Raw genomic sequence first — 25,854 nt, 5'->3', positions numbered from 1 at the left:
TAGTTATTTTCCACAATGAATGTGGGCTGGCTCTGTAACCAAAGAATAAAGAGGTGATGATGTGTCATTTCTGGGCCTCAGCTTTAAGAAAGCCTGACAGCTTCCCCTTTTACACTATTGGGAGCCGTGAGATGCCCTGTAAGAGGATCAGCTACCCTACTGTAAGAACAACTGGAGAGCCAGCATGGTGAGGGAGAGGCTCTGAGACTACATGAAGAGAGGGAGGCCCAGCAGTCCCAAATGAGTCTGGCTTTCCAGCTATCCCCTTCCAAGGACCCAGGTATGTACATAAACTGTCATAGACTTTCCAGACTGGTCAAGCCCTTAAACGACCACTGACCCACCAATATTGAGTGGGACAGAAGAATCAACCAGCACATAATCTAAGAGGTTATAAAATGGTGGTTGTTTAAAGCCACTCTCTATGCACTGCCTTACCCAACAGCCACCACCACCACTCACCCACACAACCATACAACAAAATCCTCTCCATTAAAGACAGACATCTGCTCAGCTCTGCCCATACTAGGGTCTTCCCATCACATTAAGCAGGATACTCTACACATTCTTGCTCCTGCCATGGTGGTTCTCTTTCTTGTACGTAGGCTTCTAGCCATTCTTACCCATGCCTAACTCTCCAGTGCCACCACATGCAGTGTCATGGTTCAATTCCATCATTAATCTCTGTCACAGGTATGTTTGGTTTTTATTTAAGTTCTATTATATCACTCCTCTGTCATACACAGGGATTCCACAGATACACATATAACAAAATTTTCCATATGTGTGGCTCTGGAACCTATACTTGGATTTGGAATATACTTTCTCTTTATAGGGACAATTATTACATTATGGCTTTTTCCATGCTTTTTATATGCTTTGTGTGTCTCTGTGTGTGCTCTCATTTTCCCCATTCAAGTGATTCTGGATGGACTGGGTCAACTGTCCAAGTTGTAGTCTATGCCCAGTTGTTCCTGAATTACTTTCCTACTGCTACTAGAACAACTTTCCACAAATTTAGAGGCTTAGAAATCCCATGAATTTATTCTATTACATTTCTGGGAAGTCAAGAGTCAGAAATGGTCTTAGTGGGCTAAAAATCAAAGCGTCAGCAGAGATGTGTTCCTTTTGGAGGCTCTAAGAGGGAATCCATTCTTTTGCCTTTTTCATCTTCTAGAGGCCTTCTACATTCCTTGGCTCATGGCCCCTTCCTCCATATTCAAAGCCAATAGTGTAGCCTCTTGAGTTTGATCTCTTCTCTGACCTCTGTTTCTGTGATCTTATTCTCTGAATCTGACTCTGACCCTCTTGTCTCCCTCTTATAAGGACTCATGTGATTATATTGGACCTACCTAAATAATTCAGGATAATCTCCTCATTTCAAGATCCTTAATCACATGTGCAGTCTCTTTTTCCATGTAAAGTAACATATTCACAGATTACAGAGATTAGGATGTGGACACTTTGGGGAGGGCATTATTTAGTCTACCACAAAGATTCACATCTGTCTCAGATTAGGTGCCAAAATACATTCGTCCCACACTAAAGTCCCCAAAAGGCTGAACCCATTACAGCATCAAGCCAAGTCCAAAATCTCATGGCAATCTAGGTTTTTTCTATTATGGTCCTCAAAATTCTACCATCCCCTACCCATTGCCATTCCAAATCTACTTCCACATTTTTAGGTATTTGTTATAGCAGCACTCTATTTCTATTACCAAAATTTGTATTAGTTTCCTTTTACTGATATAACAAATTATCACAAATTTAGGGCTTTAAACAACATACACTTATTCTGTCATATTTCTGGAGGTCAGAAGTCATAAATGGTCTTACTAGGCAAAAATAAATACGTAGGTAAGGCTGCATTCCTTCTGTAAGCTGTAGGGGAAAATTCATTCTCTTGCCTTTTCCAGCTTCCAGAGGCTGCCTGTATTCCTTGGCTCATGGCCCCTTTGTCCATTTTCAAAGCCAGCAAAGTAGCATCTTCAAGTCTATCTCTTCTTTGACCTCTGATTCTGTGGTCTCCTTCTCTGACCCTGAATTTGACCCTTCTGCCTCCCTCCTGTGATTATATTGGGCCTGCCGGGATAATCTCCTCATCTCAAAATCATTAATTTAACCAAACTTGCAAAGTCTTTGTTGTAATGTAAGGAAATATATTCACAGATTCTAGGAATTAGGATGTGGATATCTTTGAGAGTCCATCATGCAGCCTACCATAGCCCTCAATCCCAATTCTCCTAGCTCTATGTCCTGACCTTTCAAACTGACCATTGACAGAACCATTTGGCAGCAACACAGCATTGATGTTGAGCAAAACACTGCAGGTTCTCCCAGTATTCATGCTGCAGCTTCCAATATCCTAGCCTTCTCTAACTCTAGTTGCCTTTCTAAACTCCTGCCTCTGGCCAATTTCCTTCATATTACTTCATAAAGATGACAATCTGGTTTCTTTCTCAGCTCCTATTTACATTCTCTCACTAAGTTGCCAGCATTGCACCAAAAACTCTCCTCACAAACCAAAATTCTTGGTAAATGGCAGGAGATTATAAATAACAATTATCTATTCATTTCAAAAATACTTAAAAGCAAAGTTGTTTTTACAAAAGGTTAGTTTCAGGGAAAATACTTAACTCTATAAAAGATGGCATGGAGTAATAAACTTCCAAAGAAGATAACTGAGCAAGCAATCAGATTGGCTTGCCAAAAGTTGATGGGTGCCAAAAGTAGATAATGAGACTTAATGAATCAAAGCACAACAGTTTATTACTCACAGCATAGGAAACAGCATGAACATCAGTATGGTAGCACAGGTGTCCCTGTCTCCAAGTCCCACAGGGCCCAGATGGTGGCTTCACACACAGTGAGTTGTACCACAGCTGAGAAAGCAAAGAGCAAGGGCTCTGAACCTTTTGTAGCAAGCAGCAAACAGGTTAGTTCTCTTTTCCAGGGAGTAAGCAGTCACACAGTAGTTAAGCTAAGATTGCCTTGACCTATGTAATTGCCTATGTGACTAACTACAGAAATTGCTTAGTATCAAGGGACAGTTAGGCACTGCAGTTTGGATGTGCAGAGACGCTCGGGACCCATGGTGAACTGCTTTCCCCAACAGTTATAAAATCCATGTATAGTATTGTAATATATCACAGGGGGCAAAACAAGAAGTCAGTGTTGTGTATGCACAGCATTTAGCCACTGGATCTAGAGGTAAGTCTCAGGAATGAAGAGCACCTGGAATTGTTAGGAGATGGAATGAAAATTGTGAAGAGCTGTAACAGAGAGGAAGGGAAAAGGAAAGAGTGGGAATTGCTAGAGCATGAGTAAGTTGGGGACTTCTTATATTACAGGACTCTGGTACTTTAGAATAAGATAGCTATAAGTTGAATTCTGGCTTGTCACATCTATATAAGGGAATAATAATGCATACATTGAGGAAACAATGTGAGAATCAACTGAACAGCTTATATAAGGCATAATTGGATTTAAAAATCCTCTGCATTCCTTGTTAATATAAATTTTCAAAATTTTGCTGATTTTTTTATTGTAATTATTTTTATCTTTATGGCAATTAATCCTCTTATATACATAAAAGTATTAGGCATAAAATGAAATGAGCTGTGTAGCTCTGACAAAAACCCTAGAGGTAATATAAGAATGAGGTATAAACAATGTTGCTCATGGTGTGTATGGGTAATTTTGCTAGTGTGTTTGTAGGTTGATGTAGAAAAATATGTGAGAATTCCACATTACCTGATACACAAAGATCTCACATATAGTTATCTATGCGGATAAGATTTACCGTACTACCTCCAATTGGAAAAAGGGCTATTTCTCTAACCAGTGTTATTACCATAAATTAATTATTCAGTTAAACAACCATTGATGACTACTTGATTTCAGGAAGTGTCCTGAAAGTTGGATATGCAAAGACCAATCATTCAAGGCCCTACCTTTCAAAGATCAAACATCTCAGTGAAAGAAGCAATCATATAAGCATATAGGTCTTAGAGGATAAGTTACTTATTCAAGGTCACAGAACGAGTAGTGGTAGTAATAAATTGTCCACTCTAGTTCTGCCAGTCTATAGTCTCAAGCAATTGTTTTCAACAAAGTTTCCTCTTATAGTCTTCTCCATTTTAACTTATCTCACTTCCCCTGGCTCTGCTTGCCCATAAATTATTAAAATATGCACAGTAAGTTAATAGACTTGTATCAGGAGGCAGCTTCCAGGGAAAGATTGCTGGAAGCCTCTCTGTATTTTTCTACTGCTTCCCCAGGGAAAAATTCTGGAAGTAAAGCTTTGTTTATCTGTGAGTGGTACAGGGATCTAAGGCAGGACTTTCACCTTCTCTTTCCTAGCTAATAACTGTTCCAGAAAAACTGCTTTCTTAGTCGTGGACCCCATTTAAGGAGTAATAACAGAAGGGACAGCTCCAGCTTCCAAGCTTTTCAAATTAAGTAATGCCTGCATGATCCTCAGAGACGGCCTCTAATGTTTCTGTCATTGTCCAAATTGCCTAATCCTTTCTGATGTATAAAAATGTCAGATAGTTGGCCCCAAGCTGGTTGGTTTCAGCATAGATCCTCTGAACTCTGACTTAGTCTTTTGAGGGATGCTACAACCTTGTGAGTTCCTGGATTTTTCAAGTGTCCTCCTGTGTTGCCAGGAAGATGACTCTGTTGTCAAGAATGAAATCTGTATCTCAACAACTGTAACAGAAGCAGTGTTTCCATGGTGAATGGAAAAAGACCCACCTTTGGAGTTCAGCAGGTCTGGATGCGAATCTAAGCACCACCACTTGACAACCTAATTTGCCTAACTCATCTCAGCATATTTCTTCAACTGCAGAAGGGGAACAATAATATCTTTCTCTCAGGTCTTTGGTAAATAACAAATGTAAAGAATTGAGCACACAGTTGGTATTCGATATAGGTTATTACACGAATGATATGTTTATGTTATTCCTCAATATTGTTGAGCTCCTTGAGACAAGGACACTGCGTGAATCATCTCTGTGTCCTTCAAACTCTTAGCAGTGTTTAAAGTGTCAGTGAATATTTGTGGAGCACAGCTAACCAGGACTCAGTCTTTATATCTGAAAAACAGATGAGTATTTCAACTCTGAATTTTTACAGCTCTGTATAAACTACTCATATGCCAATGTTGATATTGATCTCTATTATACACAAAGTAAAATGTTGCTGCATATAACACTCTTGCCATGATGATTTTCGTTTTTGCTGTTGAGCTATATGGGACTAGGCTTGACTGCAGCATTTCCAGTCCTCAAATCCAGACAGGGCAATATACAAAGGCTGAAAGATTTGGTTTCTTACAGCATCTCTTTTTTAAGAGCAGAGAAATATATCCAAGAAGCACTTCAGCAGACTTCCCCTCAGGGCGCATTGCCCAGATCTGGGCCACACACAATCCTAAATCAGTCAAAGACAAGGAAAGTCATGTGAGAGAGGAGGTGTGTGTGTAATGGGTATGTGGAGGCAGAGGGAATGTGGTTGTGTGCATGTATCTATGTGCCCATGCCTAATGAATGGTTGATTCCTGGGTCCATCAAAATGGCGCAGAGTAGGGGCCGACTGTGTGGTGGAGTGGTTAAGTTTGCTTGCTCCACTTCGGCAGCCCAGACTTTCGCCAGTTCGAATCCTGGGCGTGGACATGGCACCGCTCATCAAGCCATGCTGAGGTGGCATGCTGCATGCCACAACTAGAAGGACCCACAACTAAAAATATACAACTATGTACCAGGGGGCTTTGGGGAGAAAAAGCAAAAATAAAATCTTTAAAAAAAAAAAAAAAGATTGTGCAGCGTTAAAATGGTCTGATAGTTCAGATTTTAAGGAATGGGAGACAGCCAACGTGAAATGTGCATAAATTTACCTATTTAATGGCTTCATGATAATCCCATTGTATCTATCTAGTAATTGTTAAAGCCTTGCAAATGGGATCTGACATATGCATAATCCCCTGGATAAGACTTTTCTACCCTTGCCAGTGCTGGAATGGGCACTGACTTTGATTGTTTCCATGGCTGACCAAATGTTTACCTTTTGATTGATAATTTTTTTCTGTAACTATTCTTTTAATAGTTTTATTCTTAAGTTTTAAAGACGCCTTGAAATATCTTCCCTGATTTTGTAGTTCAAACTTAGCAAACAAATATATTTACCTGGGGTATCAATTGTGGCCACCGCCATGAACACCTATTGGAAAGCTTTTACATTCTGGAGTTTTCTCTCAGGCTTTCACATCTGTTCATGTTCATGTAAGAAGCTCTTTCCCATGGGGTAATTCTGGCTTCAGATTACAAGTGTAAGGACTGAATAAACTAGTGGTCACTTGTCACATAAATTTCAAGAGGCATGGAAATGCTGCTGCAATGTTGAGTTCTCTGAAATACACCAGATTTGAGACATGATCACCAGTGGCGCAGTGATAGCTAATGTTTATTGCACAGTTACCATAAGACAACTACTTTTTTAAGTGTTTTAATCATGGTAATTAATTTAATGATCAAAGCAAAGTCCCTATAAGTTTAGGTATAGGCATTTCCCAATTTTATCAATAAAGATATCGATAGAAAGGTTCAGTGACATGCTGACAGTCATTCAGCAGGCAGATAGTGGAAGCAGGATTTTTACCCAATCCATCTCCCTTCAAAGCCCAACCTCTTAGCCACTGTGGCACATGGCTTCTACTCCAATGGCGGGACAGGAGAGGTGCTCGGATTCTTTTATTTTGGGGAAGTCAGTGAGACCCAGTGCAAAGGGCATGAATAATGTTAATAATAATGTGCCTTCTAATTTTCTCTAAAGATGAATGAGAGAAAATATCATGCTTAGCACCTGGAATTTATGTAGAAACCCAGTGAATGATATATGGGATATATAGAAAAAAGACAAAAGAAGAAAACAACTTTTTTGTGTTGTTTAAGAGTGGTTGGGGCCAGCCCAGTGGCGCAGCAGTTAAGTTTGCACGTTCTACTTCTGGGCGACCCAGGGTTCGCCGGTTTGGATCCCAGGTGTGGACATGGCACTGCTTGGCAAAAGCCATGCTGTGGTAGGCGTCCCACATATAAACTAGAGGAAGATGGGCACGGATGTTAGCTCAGGACCAGTCTTCCTCAGCAAAAAGAGGAGGATTGGCAGTAGTTAGCTTAGGGCTAATCTTCCTCAAAAAAAAAAAAAAAAAGAAAGAAAGAAAGAAAGAAAGAGTGGTAATAACCTAACTCTGGGAAAAAAGACTATCAATTATTTTATAAATGTCTTCTCAGACCACCCACAGGGTCTGAATGGGGTTTCCTCTGAAAAATAAGAATGGTCTGCTGTTACACATTCTAGATGAAGGTGGGTCTTGGGGCCTAAAATGAGGGTACTATAGAATTCCCCCTTCTTAGACTGAGATAAGGGAAGAATTTTCCAACACTCTGTTCTGTGCTAGTAGTAAGTTTGGCCATGATTCTGAGGTGGAAAGGCTCATAGAAAATCCTGGTGGTGGAGGTGATGAACTGCCCCTGGCCATTTGGAGGCAGGCTGGGGGTCAGGCAGAAAACTGGCATAGTGAGAAATCTCAGAATGGATCTGAGGTCTATGAATAGTTATAAGTCCTAGTATTTGTGTTACACTTCTCTCCCACAGTCCAAGAAGTGTCAATAAAATCTTATTAAACATTACAGCCTGGTTTCTGCTGTGCGGTGAGAAATCTGGGAACGTCCTAAGTCCATGCCTGGAGTTAAGAGGCAGAGGTGAAAGAGCAGGATCCCCTCCGTTGAGGCCTGAGTGCTGATGGCTGAGACAGTCACTGGTCTGGAACCAAAACGCCCTGGGGAGGAACATCATAGGGTCAGAAGTGGCAGAGGTAGACTGGTGTGGCAGCAGGGCAATAAGTCCAGAGTAAACAGAAGGACTCCAGGGAACTTTTTCACATCACAGAGAAAGCAGCAGTAGGGCCACCTCTAGCAAATCTGATTCATCAAACCAAATTATACAAAGGACTCCTCCTCTCTTTGATCAGGAAGATGGCCTTGGCTTTTTTGCTTTTGTCATTTTAACAAGGGGAGAATTACCATTAGTACAGAAAACTCTGTACAAAGGCTAAAAACTGCTTAACCTTTTAGTTTAGTTTAGTTTTTGCTCTGTTAATCCTAAACCTAGGTGACAGATCATGAAAAAAGAGATGAGGTATTGAAATAAAGAGCAAGTCTCAGTCTTCAGGGTAGCAAGGATTGATCATACCCAGGATTTCAATGAAGGTCACAGGCCCTGGAGACAAACAATTCTATGGTGAAAAGTATGGCTCTACCACTAATCAGCCGAATGATCTGTTGATTGTTACCAAACCTCTGGGAGCCTTTCTTTCTTCACCTGTGGAAAGGAGCTGATGAGGGTACCTGTGTGAAAATTTTAAACTGGTGTGTATTTGGTGAAACAGTCACTCATAAACTGCTGGTAGTACTGTGAAGTCATTCAATCTTTATGGAAGCCTGCATCAAAGGTTAAATACGCAGAAGCACTAAATCTATAATGTCCCTTCAACAATTTATTCTAAAGGAAATAAATGGACATGTATACAAACATGCAAGTAAAAGATTGTTCACTAGTGTATTGTTATTAACATGAAAAAATGCCCTAAATGTGCATTAAGTCTCAGCTTAACTTCCTCTGGGATGCATTACTTGACTACACTTAAACAAGGTTATTTTCCTCCCTTCCTAGGAAGGTATGCAGCCCTTCCTGGGGTCAGTTCTGAGTTGGTCTCCCAGGGTCCTGGAGGAGGCTTCTGGATGGTCTGCAGAGGGCACTGTACCTAGGGAGCGAGAGAGTTGTGGGTGGGGACCTTTGGCTGGGTTGTGCAGTTCTCCTTGAAATCCAGCACTCACACCCTTCAGTCTGCACCTCCCTTGATTTCCACTGCCTCGGTGGCTCCACTTCATTAGCTATGCACCACCTGTGCCCCCTGCAGGAATGCCCTTTCTAGACAGAGTGTTCAGAAAGGCTTTCATGGCCTCTGCTCCTGTGTAGTAGCCCCGTGCTTGCCTGCTTGCCCCTTCACAGGGATCCATTCACTTAGGGGCACAAAGCTCTACCCTTTCCATTTCCCTGTTTCTGTCTTTGCCTCCAACCTCCCTCCCTGGCCTCCATACCTCTTCTTTGCTGGTCCCTACTTCTGAGGTGGTATGAGTTTCTGAGAGGAACTACATATCCAGCTTTTCCATCTTTGCTATCATCCTGGATACAAGGTGAGATTGAGGAGGAGGGAGAAGGAGGTGAAGGTTAGACAAAGAAGAGAAGAAAAAAAGAGGGAAAGAAGAGAGGAGAAGGGGTGAGGAGAAGAGAGAAAAAGAGGAGAAGAGAAAGGGGGAAAGAAGGAGGGGAGGAGAGAGAAGAGGAGGGAGGGAAAAGAATAAGGAGAGGGGAAAGTGGAGGGAGGAGTTGAAGGACAAATAGGGAGAGGAGGGAAAGAGAGTGAGGGGAAAAGGAGCATGGAGAAGGATTAGGAGTGAAGGGAGAACATTAGGAGGTAAAGGAGAAAGAGAAGGAACAGGTGATGGAAGGGAGGAAGAGGAGAGGGAGAATTTTGTGTAGGGGGTGGGGGAAAAGGAGAGGGAAGGAGAAAAAAGAGCTTAGACGGAGATGAAGAGAAGGATAAGAAAGGAGAAAAGGAAGAGGAACAAAAGAGGAGGGAGGGAAGAGGGTTGAATGGAGATGTGAGAGTGGGGGAATTTGTATGTCTTAAGATCTCAGTTGATGCTCCCCAGGGACAGCTTTCCCAGGTGGGCTCTGAGTCCCACTCTTCTCTGCTTTCCCCACAGGTAGCCCCTTATGAGGGTGCTCTCTGCTCACCTCTGGTGCTTATGCTGTGATTGCTGATGTTGCTTGGAATCTGCCTCCAGGAACTCCTTTGCCTTCCTGTTCTCCTCCTCAAACAGCTGCCTGGAGGGCTGGCCACAAGGGTTGAAGGGTCATCAGTCCATCCCCCAACTCCTCTCTTCAGCTTCCCTCCGTTCTGCTGTGAAAAAAGAGCCTTACACTGAGGGCAGGGTGACCTTTTCCATAGAACAGCTGGTTCAGCTGATGCTGCAAGTACTCCTTCTTTATGTATCAGCTTCTCTGTGGAAGTAAGTAAGGCAGGGCGGGTACCTCTTACCTCTGAGCCTCACTTTGCATTCCCTTGCATTGCATCAGGAAGATTCTCAGTGTCTATCTATGGGGAGAGGAATTAAGGAGGCCTTTTGAGAGGTCACAGGATGAATCAGGGTTGGGCAGATTATTGGGTGGAAGATGCCAAGCTAATTTAAAGGAATACTGGTTCTCTGCCTCCATGTCCCACCTCCAGAGTCCCTATTGCACAGATTGAACCCCTAGAGGACACACTTGCATTTTATTCATCCATTATGTTGTCCTTGGCGCATAGTAAGGGCCCTGACACAATTGCCACATATTTGCACGAGCTAAACAGAATCCTCAGGTGCCAGAGCAGTCTATGTGTACTATGTGTAGGTGTTGCTCTTTCACCAACTGGCACAGAACAGGAAATCCAGAAGTGTTGATCAGAAATGGGAAGTTTGTTCTGCCAATGTTTACTCTGGCCACTGAAGCACCAGGTTTTACATACCACACACACAAACACATATACATATATAGCAACGAGGCTTCTGAGAAACCTGTTCTGGGGTTCCTATGACCATTACCTTTACCCTTCTATGCTTCTTCTTTCCTCCTGGAAATGGTGGATGCAAGTTGAGTGGATTTATGAATGTACAGGTGGATGAGTAAATGGTTGGATGGATACATGAAGAGATGATAAACACATGGTTGAATGAGTGGATGGAATATAAGACAGTTGGATAGATGAAAAATGGATTGGAGGAAGGATTATGGATGAATAAATAAATCGATGGATGGATGGTTGAAAGGAAGGGGAGATGGCTAGTTGGGTGATGGTATGATTTTTTGTATGAATGGGTAGATGAATAGATGGATGGATAATTGGATGATGGTTATACAGATGTATATTTGAATGGATGGATAAAAACAGCTGTGTGGATGACTGAATTTATAGATGGTGGGTAGGTAGATAGATGAATGGATGACGAAATGGATGAATGGATGGGTAAATGGATAGATGACTGGGTCTATTGTTGGCTAGATGAATAGATGGAAGGGTAGATAGTTGGATGATGGATGGTTAGTTGCAAGGGGTGGAGGAATGGAAGAGTGGATGCATTGGATAATTTGGATGGATAGATAGATGGATAGATGGCATATTGGGTGAACAGATGGATGGTAGGCTGACTAGATGGTTAAATGGATGGAGAGATGGTTAGTTGAATTGGATACTGCTGCTTTTAAGTCCCTGCATGGTTTTGGCCTGTGTGGCTCCTTATGTAACTTTTTTCTTTCTTACCCTGGTTTCCTCTTGCTGTTTCCTTCAGAAAGGCTGGGTTAAAAAAAATAATAATTCTTCATCCTACTAGGAATTGATTCAGTTCATTTGTTCCATAAGCATTTATCCAATGCCTATTACTATGTGTCAGACTTTGGGCTTGAGTTGGTAAAAATTCAATGAACAAAAAAAAGGGTGATTAATTACCAGTAGGGAATCTACAGATTAGTGGGGGGGGGGAGGTATTAAGTTCATTACCATGCAAATAACTCCGTCATTATTTATGAAATTTATGATTATCAGTAACTGGAGTGTTTCAGGCAACAGGAATGGCAAATTAAAAGGCTCTGAGGTTTTAGAATGTGCCCAGTGAATGTCTGGGAATAGTGAGAAGGCTAGTATGACTGGAGTGAACTCAGCCAAGGGAAGTGGTAAAAGGTGAAATGGAGACATAAAGGGGCTAGATAATATCTAGGTTGCAGCTCATTGACAGGACATCCATATTTACTATGAGTGAGGTGGGAGGTAGGAAGGGGTTTTACTATAGGAGGGATGTGACTTGATTTACATTTCAACAGGATTCATCTGTCTACTATGGAAAAAGTTTTTATGGCATAGCTAGGGCAGAAGCACTGAGAGAGAGAGAGAGAGAGCAACTATTCAATACCTTGCTTTTTCCTTAGACCTCCTTCAAGCTCAGCTGCTCTAGATTCTGGAAAAAAACAGTGACACATTCAGACCTCAGGGACCACACACTGCCCTGCCCCCCAAAATTCCAACTTCAGGGAAGCGACTTGCCTGATGTCACATGAAAGGTCTTGTATAGACCCAGGAGAGACCTGAGTGTCTAGTCCATCTCCTTTGCTTAGTGAAGATCACTCTGAGATCAGCCCCTTCTTCTATGTGTGCCCACATTCTCTGTAAGTGCTAAAAGGCCATGGCCTTCACAAATGGAAGTGTGAGTATGGTACAGACTGAACATGGTTTTACACAAACCTTACATTTCGTTGGAGAGATATGATAACACAGTTGTAAATATATCAAGTCAGGTAGGAATAAGGGCTATAAAGAAAAAAATCAAGCAAAGTATGGGGAATGGGGAATGATCAGGTTGGGGCAGGTGCTATTTTTCAGATGGTAAGATAAGTTAAAACCTCTATAAAAATGATGTGAAGTTTGAGCTGAGAGCTGAATTACTAGAGGCAGTAGGAGGACATCTAGATTATGAAGGGTGAAAAGTACTAAAGCAGAGGGAACGGATAGTGAAAAGTCCTTAAGATGAGAGCGTGCTCTTGCACTTATAACTCTTTGGACTCTTGGTAGGTTCTGCTTTGTTGTCATCACAGTGGAAGAGGGGTGAGAGGTAGAAGTTGAAGCCAAAGAGGTGGCAGGACACCCAAGTGGGCCTTGGGACCACATTGAAAAATCTGCATGTTTGAAACCCAGGATTTAGGTAGGACAAGGGGATTTACTATTTAGAGATGTCATAGGACTTCACTGTGTTCTTCTTGCACCACTTGCATGAATCTAATTCCTTCTGTTTGGTCACCCAGAGGGAATGGGCCTCTCTCACATCCTCACTGGCTTTCTGTTTAACTGGGCAAGAGAAAAGAAAGTCAGACATTGAGTAAGCAAAGCACTTAGCTCTGCTGCCTCTCAAAATGTTGCATTTCAAATTACTCAACAAGCATCCCCAGATTACACAGATGAAGAAACAGAAGCTTCAAAGCCCAGGCCCTTCTCTCTGAGCTAAGCACGCCAGCCAAGTTCACTGAACTCACATTTTTTAAACTCCTTAACCCATCTAATCAGGTCTTCAAGCCGTAGATCCAGGCTTCCTGCTGCAGACGGAGAGAGATGGAACTGGAGATAGCCGGCAATCCGAAGCAGGTGGAGGTGGGGTGGGTGCTTGTTCAGTGTCTATCCTGCTTTCATTTGACATGCATTTATTGAGTTTCTGCTGCATCACAAGAGATGTGGAGGAGCCTTGTGGACTTCTGTTATGAGTGGTAGACAAAGACAGTGAACAGAAAAACATCACAATATTTGACATCATGTTGGTAACTGTTTTGTAAAAAATAATAACACAAGGCATAGGGAGATATTGAAGGGCTGGCAGACGTTTCTTTTTACAGGAAGGACTTCTTGGGCCCCAAATAAGGAAGATGAGCAAGCTCTACAGTTCTCAAAGAGGGGAAGTTGTGGGACATTTCTAGGCAGAGAGAACATCAAGTGCAAACACCTTGAGCTGGGGAGGCAGGAGGTAAATGTTCCAGAGTACAGGGAGAATACCCAGTGACCAAGTGGAGAGTAGCAGGATGTGAAGTGGAGTGAAGAGAGAAGGGAGATCGTACAAGGCCTTGTGAACCAAAATAAGGACTTCTGGATTTTACTGAGTGTTGTGAGAAGCCGATGGAGATCTCCCTGCAGTCCCATCCTATTAAGATTCCTGACAAGGGTTAGGGAAGAATATGGCAAATCTGTGACTAAGGCCCTATTAGACAAAAGAAAAAAACACTGCTCCTTTGCATGCCAAGTGGCAGCTTGCAAGCCCCAAAGTAAAGGGAACACACTGCCTCTTGGAGAACTTTTACTACTGTCTTCTTATCTTAGTCTCACAAGTTTCCTGGTTTCAATGATCTGAATTGAGAAGCACTCCTCCTCCTGCCTCTCTGGCTCCCAGACCATCAGTGCAAGAGCTGGAGGACTAAATTTGAAGAAAAACATCTCAATTGTCCCTGGGCCCTCCACCAACTCCCCCAAGAACTTCTGGGCCTCAGTTTTACCCAGTTCTTTCTGTAAGCCAGGGTTCTACTTGCAGGACACATACCTTACAATTGTACTTCTGAGTGGGATTTAAAAAAAACAACACAGGGAAATACAAGGAAAACGCATCCTGTCGATCTATTAACAAAATACCCAAGGCGTGGCCAGCCCGGTATCATAGTAGTTAAGTTTGTGCACTCCACTTCCGTGGCCTGGGGTTCGTAGGTTTGGATCCCAGGCGCAGACCTACACATCGCTCATCAAGCCACGCTATGGTGGCATCCCGCATACAAAATAGAGGGAAATTGCCACGAATAATTAGCTCAGGGCCAATCTTTCTCACCAAAAGAAGAAAAAAAATACCCAACGCCTTAAAATGCTCATCTCAACTCATTTCCCAGGCTGGATCCTCAACTCCTCCCAGAGTAGGAACTAAGTGTCTTCATCTCTGCATCTGCCCAGGGCCAAACCCATAGAACCTACCAAGAGTCCACAGAGTTATAAGTGCAAGCAATGGGTTTCTGAAGTCACTAACTGGGTTACATGACCTTTGGACCAGGTAGCACTTTCTGAGGTGCTAACAATAACTTTGAACACCACCCCCCCGAGGGCCTTTTGTTTTCCTGAGGTTAGGGTGGTTCCTGTCCTATGGTCTACCTAATTGTTGCCCAGACAGCAGGCCTGATGTTCCATCTTAGGAAAGAGGGCCAAAGTTCTTACTTATGTGGTTTTGACTGAATGACCATAGTGTTTTTAAACTGAGAATGGTAGAATCCCTTTGTCCGAATTCTGCTGTGGGCTCTGGGCTCATATTATCTCTATGATACAGCTCAACAACAAAAGGAAGGCGCAAAGCCATTTACATTGTTTACTGCCACTTGTGTATCAAAAACTGGGGAAAAGTATATATATTCGTACTTGTGTATATATAAAATATCTCTGGGAGGATATATAAATTATCTAATAACAGTTGTGAATTACCTACCTGAGGGGAAGACAAATGGGAGACAAGAATTTAGGGAAATAATTTGCCATTTATCTTATTTAACTTCTTGAATTCTGAACCCTGATGTGATATTATTGGTTCAAATAATTAAATTTTAAAACAAAAAGTGAAATGGGATAATTTCCTGAGGTTTGAATTGTGAGGGCTCTGAATCCTGTCTGTAAACTCCAGACCTGGACTCAGGCACAAGGAGACACATGACCTTGCTGCAGCTTTTCTACCATCTCAAGAAATTCTCCTATCTTCTTTGAGTTGGATTGCCCTGTGGAGGCAAAAACCAGAATTACAGGATCTTCTGAGAGTGAGAGGGAAGTGAGGAAAGGATCCAATCCATCTGGAAGTAGATGGAAGGGACCCCTAGTGGACTTTAAAATCAAGCCCAGACTTCCTGGCATTTCATATCCAAATACTTCAGAATGCATCTCTAAAAGTTAAAGGTATTTTCTTAGAAATCCACAACTCTATTATAATGACCAACGAAATTCCTTAATATCATCCCAAACCTAAACCTATACGAATGTTCATGATTGTCCCTAAAATGTCTCTTAGAGTTGGTAGGCGCAATCATTTCTCAGTGTGGTTTGGTAACAGATATGACCTCTACCTCTCGTTTTACTCTCCACTGTATTTTTAGTCACAGTCACAGGGTATGGCTTGGTATATTTTCATGTGTTCCCCTAGGATGGTGTCATCATTATTAACTAACATCTGCCTAGGACAGTAGAAAAGATGTAATCTAATATTTTAAATTATAGAGGTTTAAAGGGAGTGTAGAGGAATTGATGAAAACAAGAAGGGCAGTAAGTCAATGGTTGAAGATAAGTGATAGGTACAAGGGGTTTCGTTATATATTATTCTCTTTACTTCGTTTGAAATGTTTTAATAAAAAAGTATAGTGGCACATCCTCTGAGGAATGGAGTACAGTTACAGGAGACAGTTACGGGATAATTTTTCAATGTTTTTATATTTTCTGGATAGCAATTTTCAGAAATTATCTGAAAAAAAATGCACTAGCTTTTAATTCCATAGGGAAAATATCATAATCTAAAAATAAAGAGAAAGAATGTGTTTGTGATGGAGGATGGTCTTAAGAGATTCCTAAAAGACTATGCAACATGTGGACACTGTTTTGAAAACAAAAATCCCACTTTTAAAAGTGATTGTGAGGACAAAGAAGGAATCTACATAGGAGCTGGGTATGAGATGATAATATTGGGGACTTGTTAATTTTTTCAGTTGTGATAGTAGTATGATGATTTTTGTTGAGGAAAATGTTCTTTTACTAAAGAGAAACATACTAAAATATTTCAGAGGCAATTGAAAGGATATCTATAATTACTTACTTTTAAATACTTAAAAAATAATTGTAGCAAATATGGTAAAATTAACAAGACTGAAATCTTGGTGATAGAGAGTCAGAAAATAGTGGTGGCAGTAACACAGTTTACGTCTTTTTTAATTTGCACTTAAAAACAGACAGAACTAGATAGCGAAACCAAATATTATCATCAACATTTACAATAAAATGTGGTAAGAAACTATTCTCATAGACCTTAAAATACACGTGGGTGGAAACAAACCACCAACAGCCACAGGATCTGTTGGCATCTGTGTGACAGTAAAAGGAAGAAATAATGGCACAGCATCTGATGGACCTAAGACAGGAGAACAACAAAATAGCCAGAAGATATTCAGTGGAAAACACAGCAGGCCAATTTGAGAACAGCAACTAAAAATGGTAGTTGTTTTGCCCTCTCCAATACTGAGTGAGTGTGAGGGCCAAGGTAAAGACTACTGGAGCAGTTTAAACCCTAAGCCTTTGGTGTGCTTAGCTATCCAAAGAAAAAAATGGCTTGACTGTATTATTTGCCAATTTCTCCCACCATGGCTAATTTTAAGTTGCCAATGTGATGTCACTGAAATCAGACTTGAGAAAAAATGCTAAATAGAACACTGTAATATAATATTTCAACCATACAAGCACAATAGGTATGAATAATCTCAAGAGCATAATGGTAAGATGTAATAAAATACAAACCTAAACTTTTACATGCCTTAGTAATGCAGCTTCAAAATGCATGAAACAAGAACTGATAAAACTAAAAAGAGTAATAGAAAAATCAAATTTATAGTTATGGATTTTAATAACCATCTCTTAATACAACAACCAGAGGGAAAAACAAGTAGACAGGAAATTGATGAGCATACAGAGAACTTGGAAAACATAAGCTAACTGAAATTTGTGACTATTAACCAAGATGTGCTAACTGAAATTATGGAACATTCTACCCACAACAGCAGAATACACATTCTTTTCAATGGCTCACAAAACATTAACCAATATAGACCATATCTGGGGCCCCAAAAAACTCCAAATAAATTTAAATGTATTCAAATAATACAAAGTATGTTCTAAAGCCACAATGGAAATAAAGTGGAAATAAATAAGAGAAAGATATCAGGAAAGCATTCAAATATTTGATAACTAAATAACATAGTTCTATATAACCCATAGATCAAAGAAAAAAAAGAGAGACTGAAAAGTGTTTTGCACTCAATTTAAACGAAACTACAAAAGGGAATTATGGCTCTAAATACTTATATTAGAAAATAAGAAAGATCTCAGAACTAGAACATAAGCTTCCACCTTAAAAAATAAAAGAGGAAGAGCAAATTAAACCCAAATCAGAAGGTAAGCAGAAGTACAGAAGAAAGGAAAACAAAAAACTAATAAAGAAAATTAATGAAACCAAAAACTGGTTGTTTGAGAAATCAAAGTTCAAATTCATAAAATTGTGCACATTAAACATGTGCAGCTCTTTGCATATCAATTATACCTCAGTAAAGCTGTTAAAGAAAGGAAAGATAAACCACTAACCAAAGTGATCAAGAGAAAACACAATTACCATTATTAGGAATGGAAAGGGAACATCACTATAAATTCTAGACATTAAAGTTACAAGAAGGGAATGTTATAACAACTTCGTTGCAATAAATCTGACAACCTGAAAGAAATGAACAAATAACTTGAAAGAAACAAACTACCAAAGCTCACTCAAGAAGAAATAGGTAACTTTTATGGCCTTGTATTTACTGAAGAGATTGTATTTGTAGTAGTAAACCTTCCCACATAGAAAACACCAAGCCCAGCTGGCTTCACTTCTGAACCCCACTATACGTTTAAGGATGAGATAATATCAATTCTCTGCAAAATTTCCAGAAAATTGAAAAGATATGAAAACTTTCCAATTCATTCAATAAGGAAAGCCTTATTCTGAAACCAAAGACAGACAAAGATGATACAAGAAAAAAACACTACAGAGTAATATCCCTCATGAACATAAATGCAAAAATATTTAGCAAGTCAAATCCAAAAGAAAAATATATCATGGCCAAGTGTAGTTTATCCCAATAATACCAGGTTGGTTTAACATTTAAAAATGAATTAATATAATTCATCATATTAAACAAGTTACAAAAACAAAATTTTAAAAAGAAAAGAAAAATAAATTATCATCACAACAGATGCAGAAAAAGCATTTGATAAGGTTCACGTTCCATCCCTGAAAAAAGCTTTCTCCTAATATCAGGAATAAGAGAAGGATATCTCTTGTCAACAGTTCTATTCAATATTGTGCTGGAGGTTCTAACTAGTGCAATAAAGTGAAAAAAGGGAAAGAAAGTCGTTCAGATTGGAAAGTAACAATTAAAACTGCTTTATTCACAGATGGCATGATCGCCCAGGTAGAAAATCCAAAGAAAACTACAAAAAAGCTAGAAATGATGAGTATAGCAATGTTGCAGGATACAAGGCCAGTAATAAAAACTGATTGCATTTCAATTTATTATCAACAAATCTGGAGTGGAAATTTTAAAAAATACAATTTGCAATAGCAGTAAAAATATGAAATACTTAGTGGGAAAACAGAAAAAATCATGCGTAAGAACTGTACTCCAAAAAAATACACAATGTTGATGAGAGAAATTAAAGGAAACAAATATATAGAGGCATATACCATATTCATGGATTAGAAGATGCAATATTGCTGAGATAGGAAAACTCTACAAATTGATCTATAGACTCAGTGCTATCACAATCAAAATTTGGCAGGTGGCATTCTAGACATTAACAAATTGGTTTTAAAATGCATATAGGAATGAAGAGGACCTAGAATAGCCAATAAATTTGAAAAAGAATAAAGTTGGAGTACTTATAGTACCTTATTTCAAGACTTATTATAGAGCTACAATACCAAGACAGTGAAGTATTAGCATGAAGATGGACAAATAGACCAATGAACAGAATAGATCCAGAAACAGACCTAGGCATATATATGGAAAACTTATTTTCAGCAAATGTGTAAAGATAATTCAGTGGAGAAAACACAATCTTTTCAACAAACGGTGCCGAAACACTTGGAGACCTATATGCAAAAAGCAAAACAAAAACAAAACACTTGGAATCACAACTCACAACATATAGAAAAAGTAACTCAAAGTGAATCATAGACTTAAAATTAAAATATAAAGCTATAAAATTTCTAGTAAAGATTTGTTAAATACAAAAGCAAAGCATAATCCATAAAAGAACAATATGATTAGCAGTACTTCACATTTTTAAAACTTCTGCTCTTAAAAAGATGCTGTTTAGAGAACGAGAAGATAAACTATAGATTGGGAGAAAAGCTTTGCAAAACGTTTATCTGATAAAGGACTTGTATTCACAACACAAAACAAATTCTTAAAACAATAACAAGCAAACAACCCATCCAATGTAAAATAGGCAAAAAGTTTAGCAGACACTTCACCATAGAAAATATACTGATGGCAAATAAGCACATGAAAAGATGTTCAATATTATTAATCACTAGGCAAATGCAAATTAAAAACACAAGATGCCACTATACACCTATTAAAATGGCTAAAATGAATAATGCCTGCCATACCGTCAGTGAGGTTCTGGAAAAACTGGAACATACACACTACTGGTGGAAATGTAAAATGTAAAAATTTAAAATGTTATAACTACTCTGAAAAACTGTTTGGCAGGTTCTTGAGAAGTTAATTATACACTCAGTCTATTACCCAGTCATTCCCACGCTAGGCAATTACCCACAAGCAAAACTACATGTCTATAAAAAAGACTTTTAGCTGAATATTCTCAGCAGCACTATTTGAATAGGCAGAATCTGAACATAATCCAAATAAGAACACCTGAACAAATTGTGGTCTATTATACAATGGCTTACTACTCAGGAGTAAAAAGGAATGAGTTATTCATACAAGACTGTGGATGAATCTCAAAGTGATTACACTGGTGAAAGAAGCCAAGCCAAAGAATGCATATCATATTGCTCCACTTACAAAAAATTTTAAAAGCTACAAACTAATCTTTAGTGAAAGAAAACTGATCCATAGTTTCAAATGGGGGAGGAGCAGGAGGGCAGATTGCAAAAACAATGTGAGTGAATTCCTTGTTTTGACAGTGCTGATGGTTTTTCGGGTGTATACATATGTCAAAACTTATCAGATCTAAGGCTTTAAACTAAATACAGCTTATTGTATGTCAATTATACTTAAATAAAGCTGTTGAAAATAACCTACATAGTGGTTATTTTGGTTTTGATAATAAAAAGCTTAATATATCATTATTTTTAAATTCATTATTCGTTAATATTACAGTTAGAATTTTATCTGGAGGAAGCTTCCTGCTCTAATTACATCCCTTTTTCCCAAGCCTGTCTCTGCTGGGTATGAGGCCCAGGCCATTTTTCCTTGCCCACTCCCTCCCAAACTTAGTACCAGAGGGAGGCCCTCCATAGCCACCAACCTCCTTACTTCCAACCTGTTCAGTCCAGTCCATTGCCCCTGCAGGTCCCAATCAGGACATTTCTGACATTATCCAAGGGTCTTTCTGAAGGTCCTCTGGCACCTTTCCTTCACCTCAGCTTGGACCAAAACCATGAAAGGGGCAGGGTGCTCTGCAGCCCAAGCCTGTGCAGTGTACTTCTGGGCCATTGTTAATACCAGAAACCTGGGAGCAAGAGCAATGAGTCAGTGGTCTAAGCAAGTCCAGGATATCTGGTGTGAAAAGAGAGTACCAGGTATAGATGCTTCTGGTTTGGGGCAACTTAAGCACAAGGTTCTCTTTTAAAACAACCTCAACAGGCTGTAAGCAATGGTTTCTTTAGGCACCAGAGTCCTCCAAGTGGGCACTCTGTCCCAAACAGAGTGTCCCTTTCATCCAGAACTGCCAACTGTCTGTGGAACCTTAGCTGGCCATGGATAGTTCAAGGTAGTAATCTGCTCAGGAGGCAGATCTCTGAGGCATGGCCTGAGGATAAGATGCCCAAGAGAAAAGGTGCAGCCCCTGCTAGAGGCTGGAACATCACTTGGTGTGGGGAGGTGGAGTTGGAGGAAAGTGGAAGAAAGGGTTTCCCAAAGGCAGAGGGGATTCCCTTTGGGGGCATCCAGCACCTGAAGGGGTGTACAGTCATGCTGAATTCCTTCCCCATATTGTGTGGGGACTCTCAGAAGCTGCCCTCCTGAGCACAGAGGCTCCAGCCATAGGCCTCTCCAGCAGTCTTCCTCTTTTCCCTCCTAACAGGGTCCAGAGATAAAGGGTCAAAGCTGGACGTCAGCATCATGGTGGAGTGAGTTTTCCCAGTAATCTTTCCCCTCCAATATACAATGAAAAGGACATTCATACTCCAACAGAGGACAGCCAAACACAACACAAAAAACATCGGGGAGACCCATGCAGCCATGCTATGGAGGGCGGAAAGGCTAGAGACCCCCTAGGAAGAGGTGGAATAAGGGAAGAGAAAACTTAGCTCCCTCCCATAAAGACTGCGATCTGGGACCATGGGCGGCCTCTGAGAGGGAAGGAGCAGGGGAGGGGACATTCGTTTGTAAAACATCAAGGACTCCCAAGGGCTCTTGCAGCCTAGAGGGAAGCCCTCTACTAGGGCAAAAGCTTTCGCAGGGGGTGACATTATCAAGCCAACACCCAAGGAGAGCAGATAGCAAGAGCAGAATGAGAAAACCCTGAGATCACACAGGAGAAAGCATCCCTCCCCCCACCCACCCAACCAGGCTCCACTGCCTGGGATTTCGACTGAAGGCAGAAGGCTCACAATACGTGGATCCTGACCACCTCCCAGTGGTGATAGGTGGTAACTGTGACCAAATAACACCAAGATGCGAAAAAACAGAGCCACTCCCTCTAGCAATATCAAACATTATATTAGATCTCCAGACTGGAGAGCAAATGACAAGTACCCAGAGATCAGTCCTGAGGACACATAAATATGTAATCTAAATGACAAAGAATTCAAAACAGCTATCATCAAAAAACTCAACGTGGTAAAAGAGAATGCAGAGAAACAATTCAACGAGTTCAGGAGCTACTTCACAAAAGAGATTGAAACTATAAAGAAGAATCAGTCAGAACTATTACAGATGAAAGACACAATGGAAGAAATAAAACAAAATATGGATTCCATGAATGCTTGAGCGGACACCATAGAGGAGCATATCAGCATAATCAAAGATAGACATGTCGAAATGCTCCAGATAGAGGAGGAGAGAAAACTAAGGCTAAAAAGAAATGAAGAAATTCGCCGAGAAATATCCTATTCAATTAGGAAATGCAACATGAAAATTATAGGTATTCCAGAAGAAGAAGAGAAGGAGAATGTAGTAGAAAGCTTGTTCAAAGAAATAATAGCAGAGAACTCCCCAAACTTAGGGAAGGAAATCCATGTGGAAGAGGCTGCCAGATCACCTAAATATGTCAATATAAAAAGACCTACTGCAAGGCATATAGTAGTGAAACTGGCAAAACTGAATGACAAAGAAAGGGTCAAAGCTGAGGTTGGACCCTCTTCAGTTTTCTCTACACGGTTTCAGTTTTCAGAGATACATATATAAGTCATTATGGTGGATCCCTTCTGCAAGAGCCAGGTGGGGAGGCATAGAACCACTCCTCCTGTGTCTTCACTCAGTTGGTATTTGTTCAGCAATTACTGCATATCAGGCTGATTCTAAGAGATTTATCTACCTCAGTTTTCCTCATCTATAATATATGTATAATACCAAATTGTGTAAAATTGCTGTTAATTATTTTCTGAATGTTTGGTAAATTCTTCAGTGAAACCATCCAGGCCTGGAGATTTCTTTTTTGTGAGCCTTTTAGTTACAAATTCAATTTCTTTAATGGTTATAGGCATATTCAGTTTATTTATTTCACTTTGGCTAAATTTTAGTAGTTTGTGGTTTTTGAAGAATTGAAAGATTTCTTCTAAGTTGTTGAATTTATGAACATAAAATTGTCATGGTACTCCCTTATTATAATTTTAATGGTTGCAGGATCTGTTGTGATGCCCCCTGTTTCTTTCAGATATTGGTGGTTTTTGTCTTCTTCTTTATTTTTATCTTTGTCAGTCTTGCTATCAATTTTGTGGGGTTTTTGGAAGAAATAACTTTTGTCTATGTTTTTCCTATTTTCAGTTTTGTTGGTTTCTGTTCATATCTTTATTATTCCCACTTTCTGCTTCCTTTCGGTTTATTTTGCACTTCTTTTTCTATGTTTTGAGACAGAAACTTAGACTATTGAATTGACATTTTTCCTTTTTTTCTAATGGAAGCATGTAGTGCTTTAAATTTTCTTCTCAGCATTGCTTTAACTGCATCCCATAAATTTAGATATTCCATGTTTTCATATTCATTGGTTCTATGTATTGTTTTTATTTCCTTTGAGATTTCCTCCTTGACTTATGGAGTATTTGGAGATGTGTTGCTCAATTTTCAAGTATTTGGAGATTTTTCTGTTCTATTTTAGAACTGTATTTCAGTTACTGACTTATAGTTGGATTCCATTATGGTCACAAAATACACTCAGTATTATTCAATTTTTTAAAAGCATATACTGAGGTTTGTCTGATGACTTAAGATATTGTCTATCTTTGTGGAAGCTCTGTTGAGAAATCTACTTTTTTCTGATATTAATAACATCTGCTTTTTTGATTAGTGCTTTTATGATATATTATTTTAACTTTCAATCTACCTAATTTGCTATATTTGATGTCAGTGTCTTATAGAGAACATATAGTTGGGTTGTGTCTTTTTATCTCCTCTGCCAACCTCTGTCTGATATTTGTTGTACTTGAGCATTTACATTTAATGTAGTTATTAAATGTTAGAGCTTAAGTGTTCCATGTTATTATTTGTTTTCTGTTTATTCCCTTTGTTTCTAGTGTTTCAGTTCTTCTGTCTTATCCTCTTATGGGTTACATGAACATTTTATAAAGCTCTATCTTCATTTATAATATTTTTAAGTATATTTCTTTTTATCATTTTCTTACTATTTATGCTAGGTATTGCCATATGCACACATAACTTATCATGGCCTACTAATGTCGATGTTTTACCACTTCAAGTGAAGTGTATGTTCATTATGTTGCTTTAACCCTCCCCAATTTTTAAATATAATTGTACTAAGTATTTGCTGTGCATACATTGAGTATCACATTAGATGCTGTATAACTTTTGCTTCAACCATAAAATATGATTAAAGAAATTCATGAGATGAAAGATAGTCTATTATGCTTCTATTTTTACCCATTTTATTGTTCTTTCTTTTGTTATTACAGTCATGTCTTGCTTAATGACAAGGATACATTCTGAGAAATTCATCATTAGGCAATTTCATCATTGTGCAAATATCATAGCATATACTTACACAGACCTACATGGTAAAGCCTACTACACACCTAGGCTACATGGTACTAATCTTATGGGACTACTGTCATATATGCAGCCCAATGTTGAAATGTCATTATGTGGTGCATGATTGTATTTTCTTTCTATTTGGAGAGGTTCCTTTAGCTATTATTCGAGGGTAGATCTGGTAAGCAAAATGTTTCTTAGTTTTCCTTAGTCTGAGAATTTCTTTGTGTCCTCATCATTCCTGAAGGATAGTTTCGCCAGATCAACTATTCTTTTCTCTCAATATTTGAAAATTTTGTGCCCCTTCCTTCTGGCGTCCATGGTTTCATGTGAGAAATCCACTGTCATTTGAATTGTTGTTACTTTATAGGTAATGTGTCATTTATCTATTCCTATTTTTAATAGTTTTGTCTCTAGTTTTCAGAAGATTAATTATGATGTCTCTTCTTGTGAATTTCTTTGAATTTAACCTATTTGGGATTCACTTGAATTCTTGGATCTGTAGGTCTTTCACCAAATTTAAAATATTTTCAGCCATTATTTCTTCAAATACTTCTTCAGGCCTACTGTTTTTCCTCTCCTATAATTCCAGTGATAAGAATGTTAGATCTTTTGTTATTGTCCCACAGATCATTGAGACTCTGTTCATTTTCAGTCTATATCTTCAACAAAAAGAATTGTGATGGCCCAAGAATCCTACAGATTATCTCATTTGTAGATAATTTTGTTATTTTGAAAATTTGAAAGTTTTATTACATAAAATTCAAGCAATATAGAAGAGTGAAAAAGAAAAGAATGTAGCAATTTCTCCAAAGCTCCCTATTTAGAAGTAACCAGTAATAACATTTTGTAATTTGTATTTCCTCTCCCATATTTACCTCTTCTTATATACCTACAGAAGAATGAAGAGAGAGGGAAAGGAAAATTTTTTAAAGATTAGGGTCAAAG

At 39.4% G+C, this 25,854-nt stretch overlaps 1 protein-coding gene across 1 annotated transcript in view; it reads left to right on the top strand.

Annotated features, from left to right (window-relative positions):
* Positions 1-10,136, top strand: part of LOC139080856 (probable fibrosin-1) — a 64,613-nt gene extending 54,477 nt beyond the window's left edge. Inside the window, exon 3 of the mRNA XM_070603346.1 lies at positions 9,831-10,136. The gene's annotated coding sequence lies outside the window, so the exon portion shown is untranslated. The remainder of the gene's footprint in view (positions 1-9,830) is intronic.
* The last annotated feature ends 15,718 nt before the right edge of the window (positions 10,137-25,854 follow it).

The sequence above is a fragment of the Equus przewalskii genome, chromosome X (genome assembly GCF_037783145.1).
Source record: "Equus przewalskii isolate Varuska chromosome X, EquPr2, whole genome shotgun sequence".
NCBI lineage: Eukaryota > Metazoa > Chordata > Mammalia > Perissodactyla > Equidae > Equus > Equus przewalskii.
The sequence above is the reverse complement of the archived record's forward strand: the minus strand, read 5'-3'. Positions and strand labels throughout refer to the sequence as shown.